The 11,715-nt window shown below is 36.7% G+C and overlaps 1 pseudogene; it reads right to left on the reverse strand.

Annotated features, from left to right (window-relative positions):
* Positions 1–5,427: 5,427 nt before the first annotated feature.
* Positions 5,428–5,953, reverse strand: LOC143676401 (trafficking protein particle complex subunit 3 pseudogene; annotated as a pseudogene).
* Positions 5,954–11,715: the final 5,762 nt, after the last annotated feature.

Consider the following 11,715-nt stretch of genomic DNA (forward strand, 5'->3'; position numbering starts at 1 on the left):
CCTGGAGAATATTCCATGAGCACTAGAGAAGAATGTATATCCTTGTGTTTTGGAGTGTAATGACATATATATGTCTGTTAGGTCAATTTCATTTAAGTTGTTGAACTTCTCTGTTTCCTTGTTGATCTTCTGTCTGGTTGTTCTAACTATAGAGGAGAGTGCTATATTGAAGTTTCCTACTATTATTGTTGAAACATCTATTGCTCCCTTCAGTTTTGCCAATGTCTGTCTCGTACTTTGGAGCTCCTTGATTGGGAGCATTTACATTTATGATTGTCATATCTTCTTGGTGAATTGTCCCTTTAATTAATATATAGTGTCCTTCTTTGTCTCTTATGATGTTTTTACTTTTAAAGTCTATTTTGTCTGATATTAGTATAGCTACTTCTGCTTACTTTTGATTACAACTTGTGTGGAAAATCTTTTTCTACCTTTTCACTTTCAATCTATTTATACCCTTGTGTCTAAGATGAGTCTCTTGTAAGAAACATATAGCTGGATTTTATTTCTTACTCCATCCTGCCAATCTGTACCTTTTAATTGGTATGCTTAGTCCGTTAACATTCAAAGTTATTACTGAAAAGGTATTTCTTGGATCCACCATCTTATCTTTTTTATTTTATTTGTCAGATCTATATATTCTTTTCCCTCTTTCTCTTTTTATCCTTTAAGTTACCCTTACTGGTACTCTTCAGTTCTGTGCCCTCCTCCAGACCTTCCTCTCCTGTCTTTTTTTTTTTTTCAACTGGTAGAACTCCCTTTAATATTTCTTGTAGGGCCGGTCTCTTGTTGGCAAGTTCTTTCAAGATTGGTTTGCCTGTGAAAATTTTAATCTCTCCCTCAGTTTTGAAGGACAATTTGGCTGGATACAGAATTCTTGGCTGGAAATCTTTCTCTTTCAGGATCTTAAATATTTCATACCACTGCCTTCTCACTTCCATGGTGGCAGTTGAGTAGTCTGAACTCAGTCTTTTGTGGTTTCCTTGTATGTGGTAGATTGTTTTCTCTTGCTGCTTTCAGAATTTTCTGCTTCTCTTCAACATTTGACAAGCTGATTAGTATGTATCTTGGGGAAGGCTTATTTGGATTTATTCTGTTTGCAGTTCTTTGGGCTTCTTTGACTTGTATGTTTATGTCCTTTATAAGGATTGGGAAGTATTCCCCCATTATAGCCTCAACTAGCCCTTTACTCCTCTCTTCTCCTTCTGGGACACCAGTGATTCTTATATATGTGTGCTTTGTTTTATCTATCATTTCCTTGAGATCCAATTCAAAGTTTTCCATCTTTTTTGCCATTTGCTGTTTTGAGTGTTTGAAATCAGTTATCCTGTCCTCTATAGCATTTATTCTTTCTTCTATCTCTTCAGATCTGCTGTTAGTATGTTTTTTATTTGGTCAACATAGTCTTTAATCTCTGTAATATCTGCTATTTTTTTATTTATTCTTTCAAATTCCTCCTTATGCTCTTCTACTGTCTTCTTGACATCCTTTATGTTATTAGCTTTCCCACTTATTTTATTAAGTAGAGTTATATGAACATAGTTGTTAGTTGTTACAGTGCCTGTGTCTCCTCTGGTATTTTAATCTGGCCGTTAGGCTAGGCTATATCTGTCTGCATTGTGTTATATTTAGTGATCTTCTGTTGTTTTCATCACATGTAAATATCTTGATTGATTTGCTTTGGGAGTTGATTTCCTTCAGTAGCCCAAAGCCTTGTGTTTGCAGGGTGGATGTGTAGCAAGATGCAGGGTATGGGGTGGGGCACAAAAGTGCAGTGATTCATTGCAGTGCAGGTTAGGCACAAGTTGGGAATATTATACTGGTGCTTGTGAACGTGGGTGCCCAGTGGCCAGGGAGGATGTAGCTGTGTGGATGCACATGTCTGGGAGTGTAACCCTGATGTGCATTAGTTTAGGGCATGGGGCCCTTTGTGGTCATGCACAGAGCTATGGCAGTGTGTTGACATTATGCCTTTGTGGGCTAGGGGTAGATGTGACTAGGCTGCTCAGGTCAGTGCTTTCTTAGAGCTGGGAAGTGTGACTGAGGGCTGTGTGCATGTGCGGGTCTAGGGGTGCCACAAACTGATGTTCCCAGAGCTGAAGGACATGATTGGGGGCTGTGCGCATGCACGGGTCTAGGAGTGCCATAAACTGATGCACAGAGCTGGCAGGGGGCGGAGGGGTGCGCAACAACCTGCAGGGAACAAGGAGCAAGAGGCAATGCTCAGGAGGGTGCAGGAAAGGTGGGTTGGTCTGCACTTGGTGTGGGGATGTGGGGCGGGTACACGCACTGGGGGCTGGTATGGCTGGGGTACTTGGAGCGCGGGAAGTGGGGGCAAGTGATGGGGTTCAGGTGTGTGGGGTGAATTGTGGGTCACAGGGCTATGCTGATGAGGGTAGCGTGTTCAAGGAAGGGGGCTTGGCTTACTTCCTAGTCCCTGTCTCCCCGACCATGCACTCCTGTGGGCTCTGCGCTTCAGCATTAGGCTCCAGTTCTTTTCTTCTCAGTTCCTCTGCTTTTGCAAATAGGGCCACCCTGTGTGGTGCAGAAGGCTCTCCCAGGTCAGTTCTACTCTTGAACTACCATCTCAGTCACCCTGCCAACCCTTCTCTAACTTTTCCTTGGAGAAGGGCTGAACTCGATCTATCCTTTTCATCCATTTTCCCGAAACTCAGGGCTTTGATTTTAATTGTTTCTTCTTTTTTAATGTAAAAATTTAGGGCTAGCAATTTCCCTCTCAGCACTGCCTTCACTGTATCGCACAAGTTTTGATATGCTGTATTCTCGTTTACATTCATCTTGGGATATTTACTGATTTCTCTTGCAATTTCTTCTTTGATAGTTTAAGATAGTTTAAGAGTGTGTTTTTGAGTTTCCATATATTTGTGAATTTTCCAGTTCTCCACCTGTTATTGATTTCCAGCTTCATTCCATTGTGGTAAGAGAAAGTGCTTTGTATAATTTCAACATGTTAAAATTTATTGAGACTTGCTTTGTGACCCAGTATGTGGCCTGTTACATCAATTTCCATTTCCATGGAACTGTCATACAAAAAATAGTCATACAAAAAATCAGTTATAATTAGCATGAAATTTAATTGATATATAATTCGTTTGATATATGTAGTTGCTGGAATGCTAAATACATCTTTGTTCCCTAATTACTAACCTTTCTTTATAAAGTTCTAAAACAGTTTGATTTGCTTACATCCTATTTAAACACTAAAAATATATAGTATTCACTTATCTTTGCATACCTACTGATGACCATGTATTGGAGAAAAAAATATTATTGATTCTAATTTAAAAAACCGTTTTTCTCCCCCTGACTCCTACCTTCCCCCATTAGTAAGAGACAGTCAAAGATAATACATTTAAAAACAAACAAATCCTTTGCATTTACTCAGTAGTTTGAAAACTTTAACCAGACATACCAAAGTACTAAAACGTTAATTTAGGTGATAGATTAAGTTAATTTACACTGACTCTTGAGATCAGTGTTCTAAATTTAGTGGATTAGGTATTGTTCAGTATTTTTTTGCATTTTTCATGCACAGATATTTAATTTATACATTTTCACAAATTATTGAGTTGAAATGTGTTCTTGAGGGGATAGTATACTTAAAACTCTTTGCTCCTAAATAACAATGCTTTGCTAATGTTGAATGTGTAACTGTTTTATTTTTGTTTAATTATATTTTTAAAAGAAATACCATCCATAGTAGGCACAAAGTTGTTTCTGGGCGATTACCTTCTTATCGTTTTTCTCTTAGTTTTAAAACTAAACATAACCAAAGTTGTTTTAAAAATAATGTTTATAAGATATATGATATAGCTTAGACTAGAAATACTAATTTCTGATTTTTTCTTTAAATCAGAAATTTTGGCTTACTGAGTTTAATACAATCTACTTTCATTGGTGTAATGTTTCACTCATATAAAAGCAGAGAGAACTGAAAAAGTGTTAAGGATATTGCTATTTTCAGCTTTTTGTTGGTGTGCTAAGTGAAAGAATAAGTAACTTATATGGGACTGTATATATACATATCATTTATACACCTTTCATTTGACTTCCTGGTCCTTTTTATTATTACAATTATTTACTTTTTTCCTCCTGGTACAAGTTATTGATGTACTTAAGGCTATTACTGAGAACTCATACAGCAAATAGAGACACTGTAAGACAAGATAAAAATTGCACATGTGAGAAAAAAACATATGTGATACTCTTTATTGACCATACATGAAGACTCAAAGTGGAAAGGCAAAACTGATAATGAAATTAAGGCAATTAATAAAAATTTTAAATATCCAGACTTTTTTTTTTTTTGGCATTGGCAGGCTCCAGGAATCGAACCTGGGTCACTGGCATAGCAGGTAAGAATTCTGCCACTGAGTCACTGTTGCACTGCCCAAATGTCCAGGCTTTTAAATAGGAAAGATCACTCTGTCTAGCTGTTTACCACGATAAATAGTTGATGCTTTAAAGAGACATGGAATTTAGTCAATATATGATATATTTTTGAATATTCGGCCATCATTTTATAAATAATAACACTTTATTCATATTGTATAGATCCAGTGTATCATCTTTTGACAAGCATTTGACTATATGATGTTAAAAGTATCCCCTCCCCCAACTAAAATAAATAACAGATTAGGCTTCCATTATCAGTTTCTTTGGAGAATTTAGAAGTGCTGAATTTCTCACTGGATAACACAAGGAGCATTATTTCAACAAGTTCTTGAATTCCCACATAGCCTTTTTCTCTTGGTATCTTATTATTCTTTCATCACTACGCTGATACTCAAGAGTTAGGTCCCTATTAAATTTCACGTTTATGTCCCCCAATGCGCTTATTTTCATTTATTAAAAAACACATATGGTTTGCCATGGAATGTGCAAGGTAAGTTCTGTAGATGAAGAGTTACTGACTAACTCATTGCCCATTATGTCCAGGACTGTCACATATTGAGTATATGATGCTGCACAGCAAATAGTTATCAAGTGAATCAAGGCCATGGAAGATCCCTAAATATTTGGAAATTAAACAACATGTTTTTAAATATCTCAAGGTTAGAGATGTGTTAGGCTTGCCTCTTAATGGGTTAAAAGTGAGTTTTTCTCTGGAAATTCAACCAGGAATCTAAACTGGTTTGAGCTCTTTCTAGTCCGACCGAGGACAGTTACATCCAACCCCTTTGAAGGGAAAGGGAGTAAAGAATTCCCTCCTAAATGTGCCCACATGTGGGGCAAATGGACTGTCTTACAGTCTGGACTTTATTAGCATGAAGAATAGAAACAAGGTTAGAAGAATATATACAATCTGTGTTACAGAATCACTGAGTTATTGAGGGCAGAGGGGGCATTGAAGTTTTGTGATTCCAACAAGTACTCCTGCTGGCCTCTCTGAAGTCCTGGGAATGGTCATTCCACTCTAACTGGGAGATTGTCCTCAATCGCCTGATGAACCTCATCTGGATTTCTGTTACACCAACCTCTTTCAGGGTGGCCTGGACAATTTCTGTCTCTATAGCCATCTGGACCATCTCCAAGGCTCCCTGTAACACCCCACACAACAGATTGGAATAAATAAAGGATGTGTAGTTATGGGGAAATTCCATGAAGTTCATGAAGGGGTTATTTTCCAAAATGAGGGAGAAGTTGTCACCAGCTGGCTCCAATTGGTGATGCTTGGAGCGATGCCCAAGTACATCTTAAATGCCACCTTGACAATGACATCTGCAGTTTCCCAAAAGTCGTGACACCTCCCAATATTTGACTGGGCCAAGAAACTTTCAATCGGTTGACTCCAATGCTACAGACCATTTTGTCCAGCTGTTTATTCACATCTTTATCTGTTTAACTGGGTGACCAGAGCCCCATAGGCTAGGGTGAGGAGCTCAGAGCTCATTTTCTTGCTTTGGGTACCACAGTTCACCTGCCTCAACATGGTGCCAGTTGCCCGGGCCCGGCCCTGCCTCCTTTTCTTTACTTTTATTAAGAATTATGAGTTTGGTTAATGAGAGAAGATGATTTTTGTTGCATTCTGTTTCTTTCTCCACCTACTTCAAATTGTGGTTGAAACCATTAAGAGTTATCTTAAGATCCCCACCAGACTACACTCCCCTCTTCTGTGTTTCCATATTATTTATAGCATTGCACGATTTTTAAGTGATCTTGATAACATGCCAGGCTTTGTTTGTTTAGATAAGGGCAGAGGTAATATCTTTTTTGTTTAACTGAAGAACTTGATGCTTAGATACTTTGTGTTTCTTGTAAATCTGTGAACATACTTAGTGTATATCTCTATCCAAGTTATTTTATTAGTTTTCTTTTTCTTTTGTCCACTCTGTGTTGTTGTTCAGTACCTCTCCATTTACCTAGGAATCACAAACTCAATTCAGAAGCCAGGCATGTAATGAATAGAGTGAAACAGAGTGGGTACTAGATAATAGGAAATAATGGGGGCTGTGTCAAACTAGACAGTACACCCCTACCTAAATATACATTAAAATAAGATTAATTAAAACAACTTGCCTGCCAAAGAAATAGATCTGTAGGCCAAAATAAACTGGTTGACTATTTTGTGAATCCGTTGACTTGTGACTTAAATTATATAATACCATTTGAAGCAGTGTTTCTCTATTAGGAAGCAAGTAATATCCTGGGAAGCTTTTTCAAACAATTTTTATTGCCCTTAACACCTGCCTAGTTGAGGTGGACTAGAATACTACCTTGGTATATAAATACTAAATGTTAATAATCAAGTTGATGGCAGCATGTGACTTTATACTGACCATTGCTAACAGGTTTTTCTTTTTTTAGCACTAGAGAATGTTATATTTTGCTTTGATTTTAACAAAACTAATTTGTGCACAATTGCAATATTAGTGAAATGATAGGAGATAACCATATGTAGCTCTCAAGTGACCAATATTACAAAAATGAATACTTGGGCAAGAATTCTATTTTCTTATTTTTATTCATTCATTCATCCATTCAATAAATATTTAAATGTATGCAAAACGGGTTAGTGGTTTCATTTCTCAGAAGATACTTAAAACTTAGTGTTGGGAGGGAGAAAATCTAGCACTGGTATTCAAATGGTGAATGTTGCTGAGATGGGCTTAATGAAGCCTCTTAGGATCAGCTGGACTGCTAGCAAACGCTTCATTTCCTGTGTATTTCTTTCCTCACAAGCTGAGCAGAGTTTCAACAGTTCTCACAATTATCACCCACTTGTTCTGTAGGTCTCAAGTTTTTTTTGCATTAGTCAGGTTGAAGGATTCATGGTATTAATCATGACTGAAGTTGTTATTTATCACCTGCTGGGTGAAAATAATAATTTTGGCACGAGTGGGGCAGCAGGCCAGAGGTACCAAATTAAGTAAAACATCTAAACACTAGCAAGGATCATTTCTCTGATTAATGAATTGTTACAAAGAAAAAGTACTACTCATTATCTGGTCTTACCAATACAAAGTGGTACATGTAAGGGATAAAAAAAATAAACAACAACCCAGCTTGCAGTGACCAATTTTTCTGTTTATTTTGTTCTTTTCTTCTTTTTTTAAAGAATATTTTTATTGAGATGTCTTCATGTACCATACAGTCCACCCAAAGTACCCAATCAGTGGTTCACACTATCATCACATGGTTGTGTATTCATCACCGTGATCATTTTTAGAACAGTTGCATCACTGTAGAAAAAAAAAGAAAAAGAAAAAAGAAAAACCCCATACATCCCATACCCCTTATCCCTCCCTCTCATTGATATTTCCATCTACCCAATTTTTTTAACCGCTTATCCCCCCCTCCCATATTTATTTACTTTTTGTCCTTAATTTTTTACTCATCAATCCATACCCTGGGTAAAGGAAGCGTCAGCCACAAGATTTTCACAATCACACAGTCACAATGTAAAAACTATATAGTTATACAATGGTCTTCAAGAATCAAGGCTACTGGATTACAGTTCAACAGTTTCAGGTATTTCCTTCTAGCTATTCTAATACATTAAAACTAAAAAGGAATATCTATATAATGCATAAGAAGAACCTCCACGATAACCTCTCTATTCTATTTGAAATCTCTCAGCCACTAAAACTTCATTTTGTCTCATTTCTCTCTTCTCTTTTTTGGTCAAGAAGACTCGACCATGAACAAGTTTGTGTTTCAATTACACAATTTTTTGTTTGCTTTTTTTGCTACTAAATAATGAATGGAAAACACCTATATTAAAATATTACATTAGAAAATAATTCTTGCTGTTAAAACAATGCCCTTTAAGAAATTAAAGTGATTTTGAATGAGGATAGGTAAATTTTAGATTGCCGTTAAAATGCTGATTCCTTCTTTGAATGAGTATAAAGGTTTTACTCTAAAGTGTAGTAAGAGAGTCAATGTTGTTTTCTTTTTCTACATTGAACTAAATATCATTGCTGAAAGTCTTATTTTGTAAAGAGTAAGTTTTCATTTCTGTTGTTTTTATTCTTTAACAATTCCAAATAAGAAAAGCTCATTTTTGCTCTGACCCCTGGAGCAATTTTTTCCTTTCATAATTCTATCTTAGAACTTAAGCTTCCAGTCTTGATGAGAATAACAGGGACTGGGTTTATCCTCCTGTCTTAAACAGCTAAAAACCCAGACAAAATATATGAAAGAACAGTCAGGCCAGGACTGTGATCCCTGCAAGAAGGGAAACAAAGTGAGGCCTTCAATCGCTGAGCTTCTGCTTAGAGAGCATTTCCAGGCTGCAGCACAGGAAAGAGGGGAACTCGAACACAGCCCAGTTGTCTCCCTGAATTGAAGAAACAAGAATCTCAAGAAGGCCAAGATGGCTAGAATTCACAGAGCAGAGTTTTGGAGAAGACAGCACTGCACAAAGAGAGAATTCCGGAGATCTGCAGAGGGTTCTCCTTGTCTTCAGCTGAGTATTGATTGGTACATGCAAATGAAGGAACTGCCCAGTCTGGGGAAAGAATATTGGAAAAGCAGAACATCTTTGGAGCTCACAAAGTTTCCACCACTCAGAGTAGAAAGACTTCTGACACATGTGGCAATCAAACTGAGTCCTCAAAAAGTCATTGCCTCAGTAGTAAGGTCAATTTAAAGCTAGACCTAAAGGTATTCTGGACTTACTGAACAAAGCTGAAAACAAGCCTTAAAAGGATCAAATTGATTCTAAGTAACTTAGTTGTTTCTCAGGAGCACATCACCAGCATCCAATAATGTAAAATTAATAACATCTGGTACACAATAAAAAATTACCAGGCATGCACAGAAGCAGAAACATATCCATAATGAGGAGAAATGTTAATCAATAGAAATAAACTCAGAAATGACACAGATGGCAGGATTAGGAGACAAGGATATTAAAACAGCTACTATAAAGATACTCCAGTATAGAAGAATGCAATGGAGCGCATGCTATGTAAAGTACACATTTTCCTGTATGTACAATTGATATTAGAATTCTTAAAGTGTGTTAAGGACTGAACAAATGAGAATAAGTCAAGATTGATATGGTTTGCTTTCCAGAAGTTACATTTCAATAAGTACAGAAAGCCTTGAAAAAACTTGTCATTTATATTTTCAAACCAATAGAACAAGAAAAATTATCCTGAATGGCAAATCAAAATGCCGAACTTTATGATATTTATGCTTATGTTATAAATTATTTTAAAATGATGAAAGAACATTAAAAGAATAAACAAAGTGTAGGCCTATGTTCTTTCCATTTTCTATGTTGTCAAAGCGTCATTGTATTTAATAATTACTATTGATTAATGGTACATTTCTACAATATAAGATAAGCTTCAAGTGATTTTCTTATAGGAGCTAAGGAGTACCACCTCTATATGTGAACATTTCAAATCAGAAAAATGTCAAATGAAACTTGACTTATAAAATAGTCCCCAAAAAGGTTACTTTATTTTAAACTTCCTCTTTGTAGATGGTTAAGAATTTGATATTTAAAGTGAACCTTTAAGAATATTGAAATATTTAAATATATATATAATTAAATTGAAAACATCTAACGGAGGTAATCAGGATATCTGTATATGGTTTCCAACTATAACGTCAGAATAGAAATTCCAAATATAAAATCCATCTCCTAACAAAACTCAACCAAGATAACTTTGATTAAAGAAATATTTATTTTACATCTTTTATACTGCATTTATTTATTTATATTGCATTTTATATTGCATTCAAAGAATGTTAGACACAGCCCCTGCTCTCTAGAAAGCCCCTGCTCTCTAGAAGAAACAAAGATTTATGAAGAGTTAAATGAGAGTGCAAAAAAAGCTACAATTTAGGAAGCACGTAAGTCATATCGTTAAGAATGCAAAAAGAAGACTGAATTTAAACATGTGAAAAATTACTGACATTTAGTGAGATGGCTGTAAAAAGTTTCATGGAGAAACAAAATTGAATTGCATTTTAAAAGCTAAGTATGTAGACTTTGAATGGGGAAAGACTTTAAGAATAGAAGTGTGGTAGTTAGATTCAGTTGTCAACTTGGCCAGATGAAGACACCTAGTTCTGTTGCTGTGGACATGAACCAATGGTACATGAACCTCATCTGTTGCTAATTACATCTGGAGTGGCTAGGAGGTGTGCCTGCTGCAATGAATGGTGTTTGACTTAATTGGCTGGTGCTTAAATGAGAGAGTGCAATGTAGCACAGCCCAAGCAGCTCAGCATACCTCATCTCAGCACTTGCAGCTCAGCCCAGGCCTTTGGAGGTGCAGAAAGAAATCACCCTGGGGAAGTTGTTGGAACCCAGAGGCCCAGAGAGAAGGCCGGCAGAGACCACACTGTGCCTTCCCACGTAAGAAAGAACCTCAGTTGAAAGTTAGCTGCCTATCCTCTGAAGAACTATTATGCATAAATCCCCTTTTATACATAATGTATAAAGCCAATCCATCTCTGGTGTGTTGCATTCGGCAGCTAGCAAACTAGAACAAGAAGGTCACGGTATGAGTAAAAAGTGCTCAGCAAGTTCATGGACAGTAGGTAAATCAATGCAGCTGGATCAGGTTTCTCTAGGGTAGCAATGGAGGATGAAGTAATAACTGCAAGTTTGGACAAGATTGCAAAACGCCTTGACTGCACACTTGAGCAACTTTGACGTTTAAGCAATGTGCAGTCATCATAGACAGCATGGCATAATGGAAATAACTCTGGGTTTGGAGTCAAAAGACTTGAATTGGGCTCCTGGCTCTGATTTGTAGCTATCTGGTCTTAGGCAAGTCGCTACCTCCTCAAGTTTTAGCTTTCTCATCTACAAAATGGAAGTATTAATACCTGTTCTGCCCACCTCCTAGACTTGGTGTGAAGATCAAACAAATTAATTCATGTGAGAGTGCTTTGGGGATTATGAAGCACTCACAATTGTGGTATTTTTATTGGAGAGAAGAATATGTTATGATTAAATTGACTGTTGAGCTAGATGGATCAGGAAGTGATGTGTTGAATGCTTCAGAGCTAAGAGGCAAATGAAAGGCCATTTCATTAATTCAAGTGTGAGGAAATGAGTATCTTGATTAGGAAGGTTGCCAAAAAAGAGGAAATTAAAGGGTATATCTGAGAAAAAATTGGTAGGAAAAGCTAACACGGCAGATAGCTAATGGGATGTGGTGAATGAAAAATTTAGGGTCAAAGGATTTGAGCTTTAATGGTAGAAAAGGTATAATTGATATAAAA

Source organism: Tamandua tetradactyla, chromosome 3, assembly GCF_023851605.1.
Source record: "Tamandua tetradactyla isolate mTamTet1 chromosome 3, mTamTet1.pri, whole genome shotgun sequence".
Taxonomy (NCBI): Eukaryota; Metazoa; Chordata; class Mammalia; order Pilosa; family Myrmecophagidae; genus Tamandua; species Tamandua tetradactyla.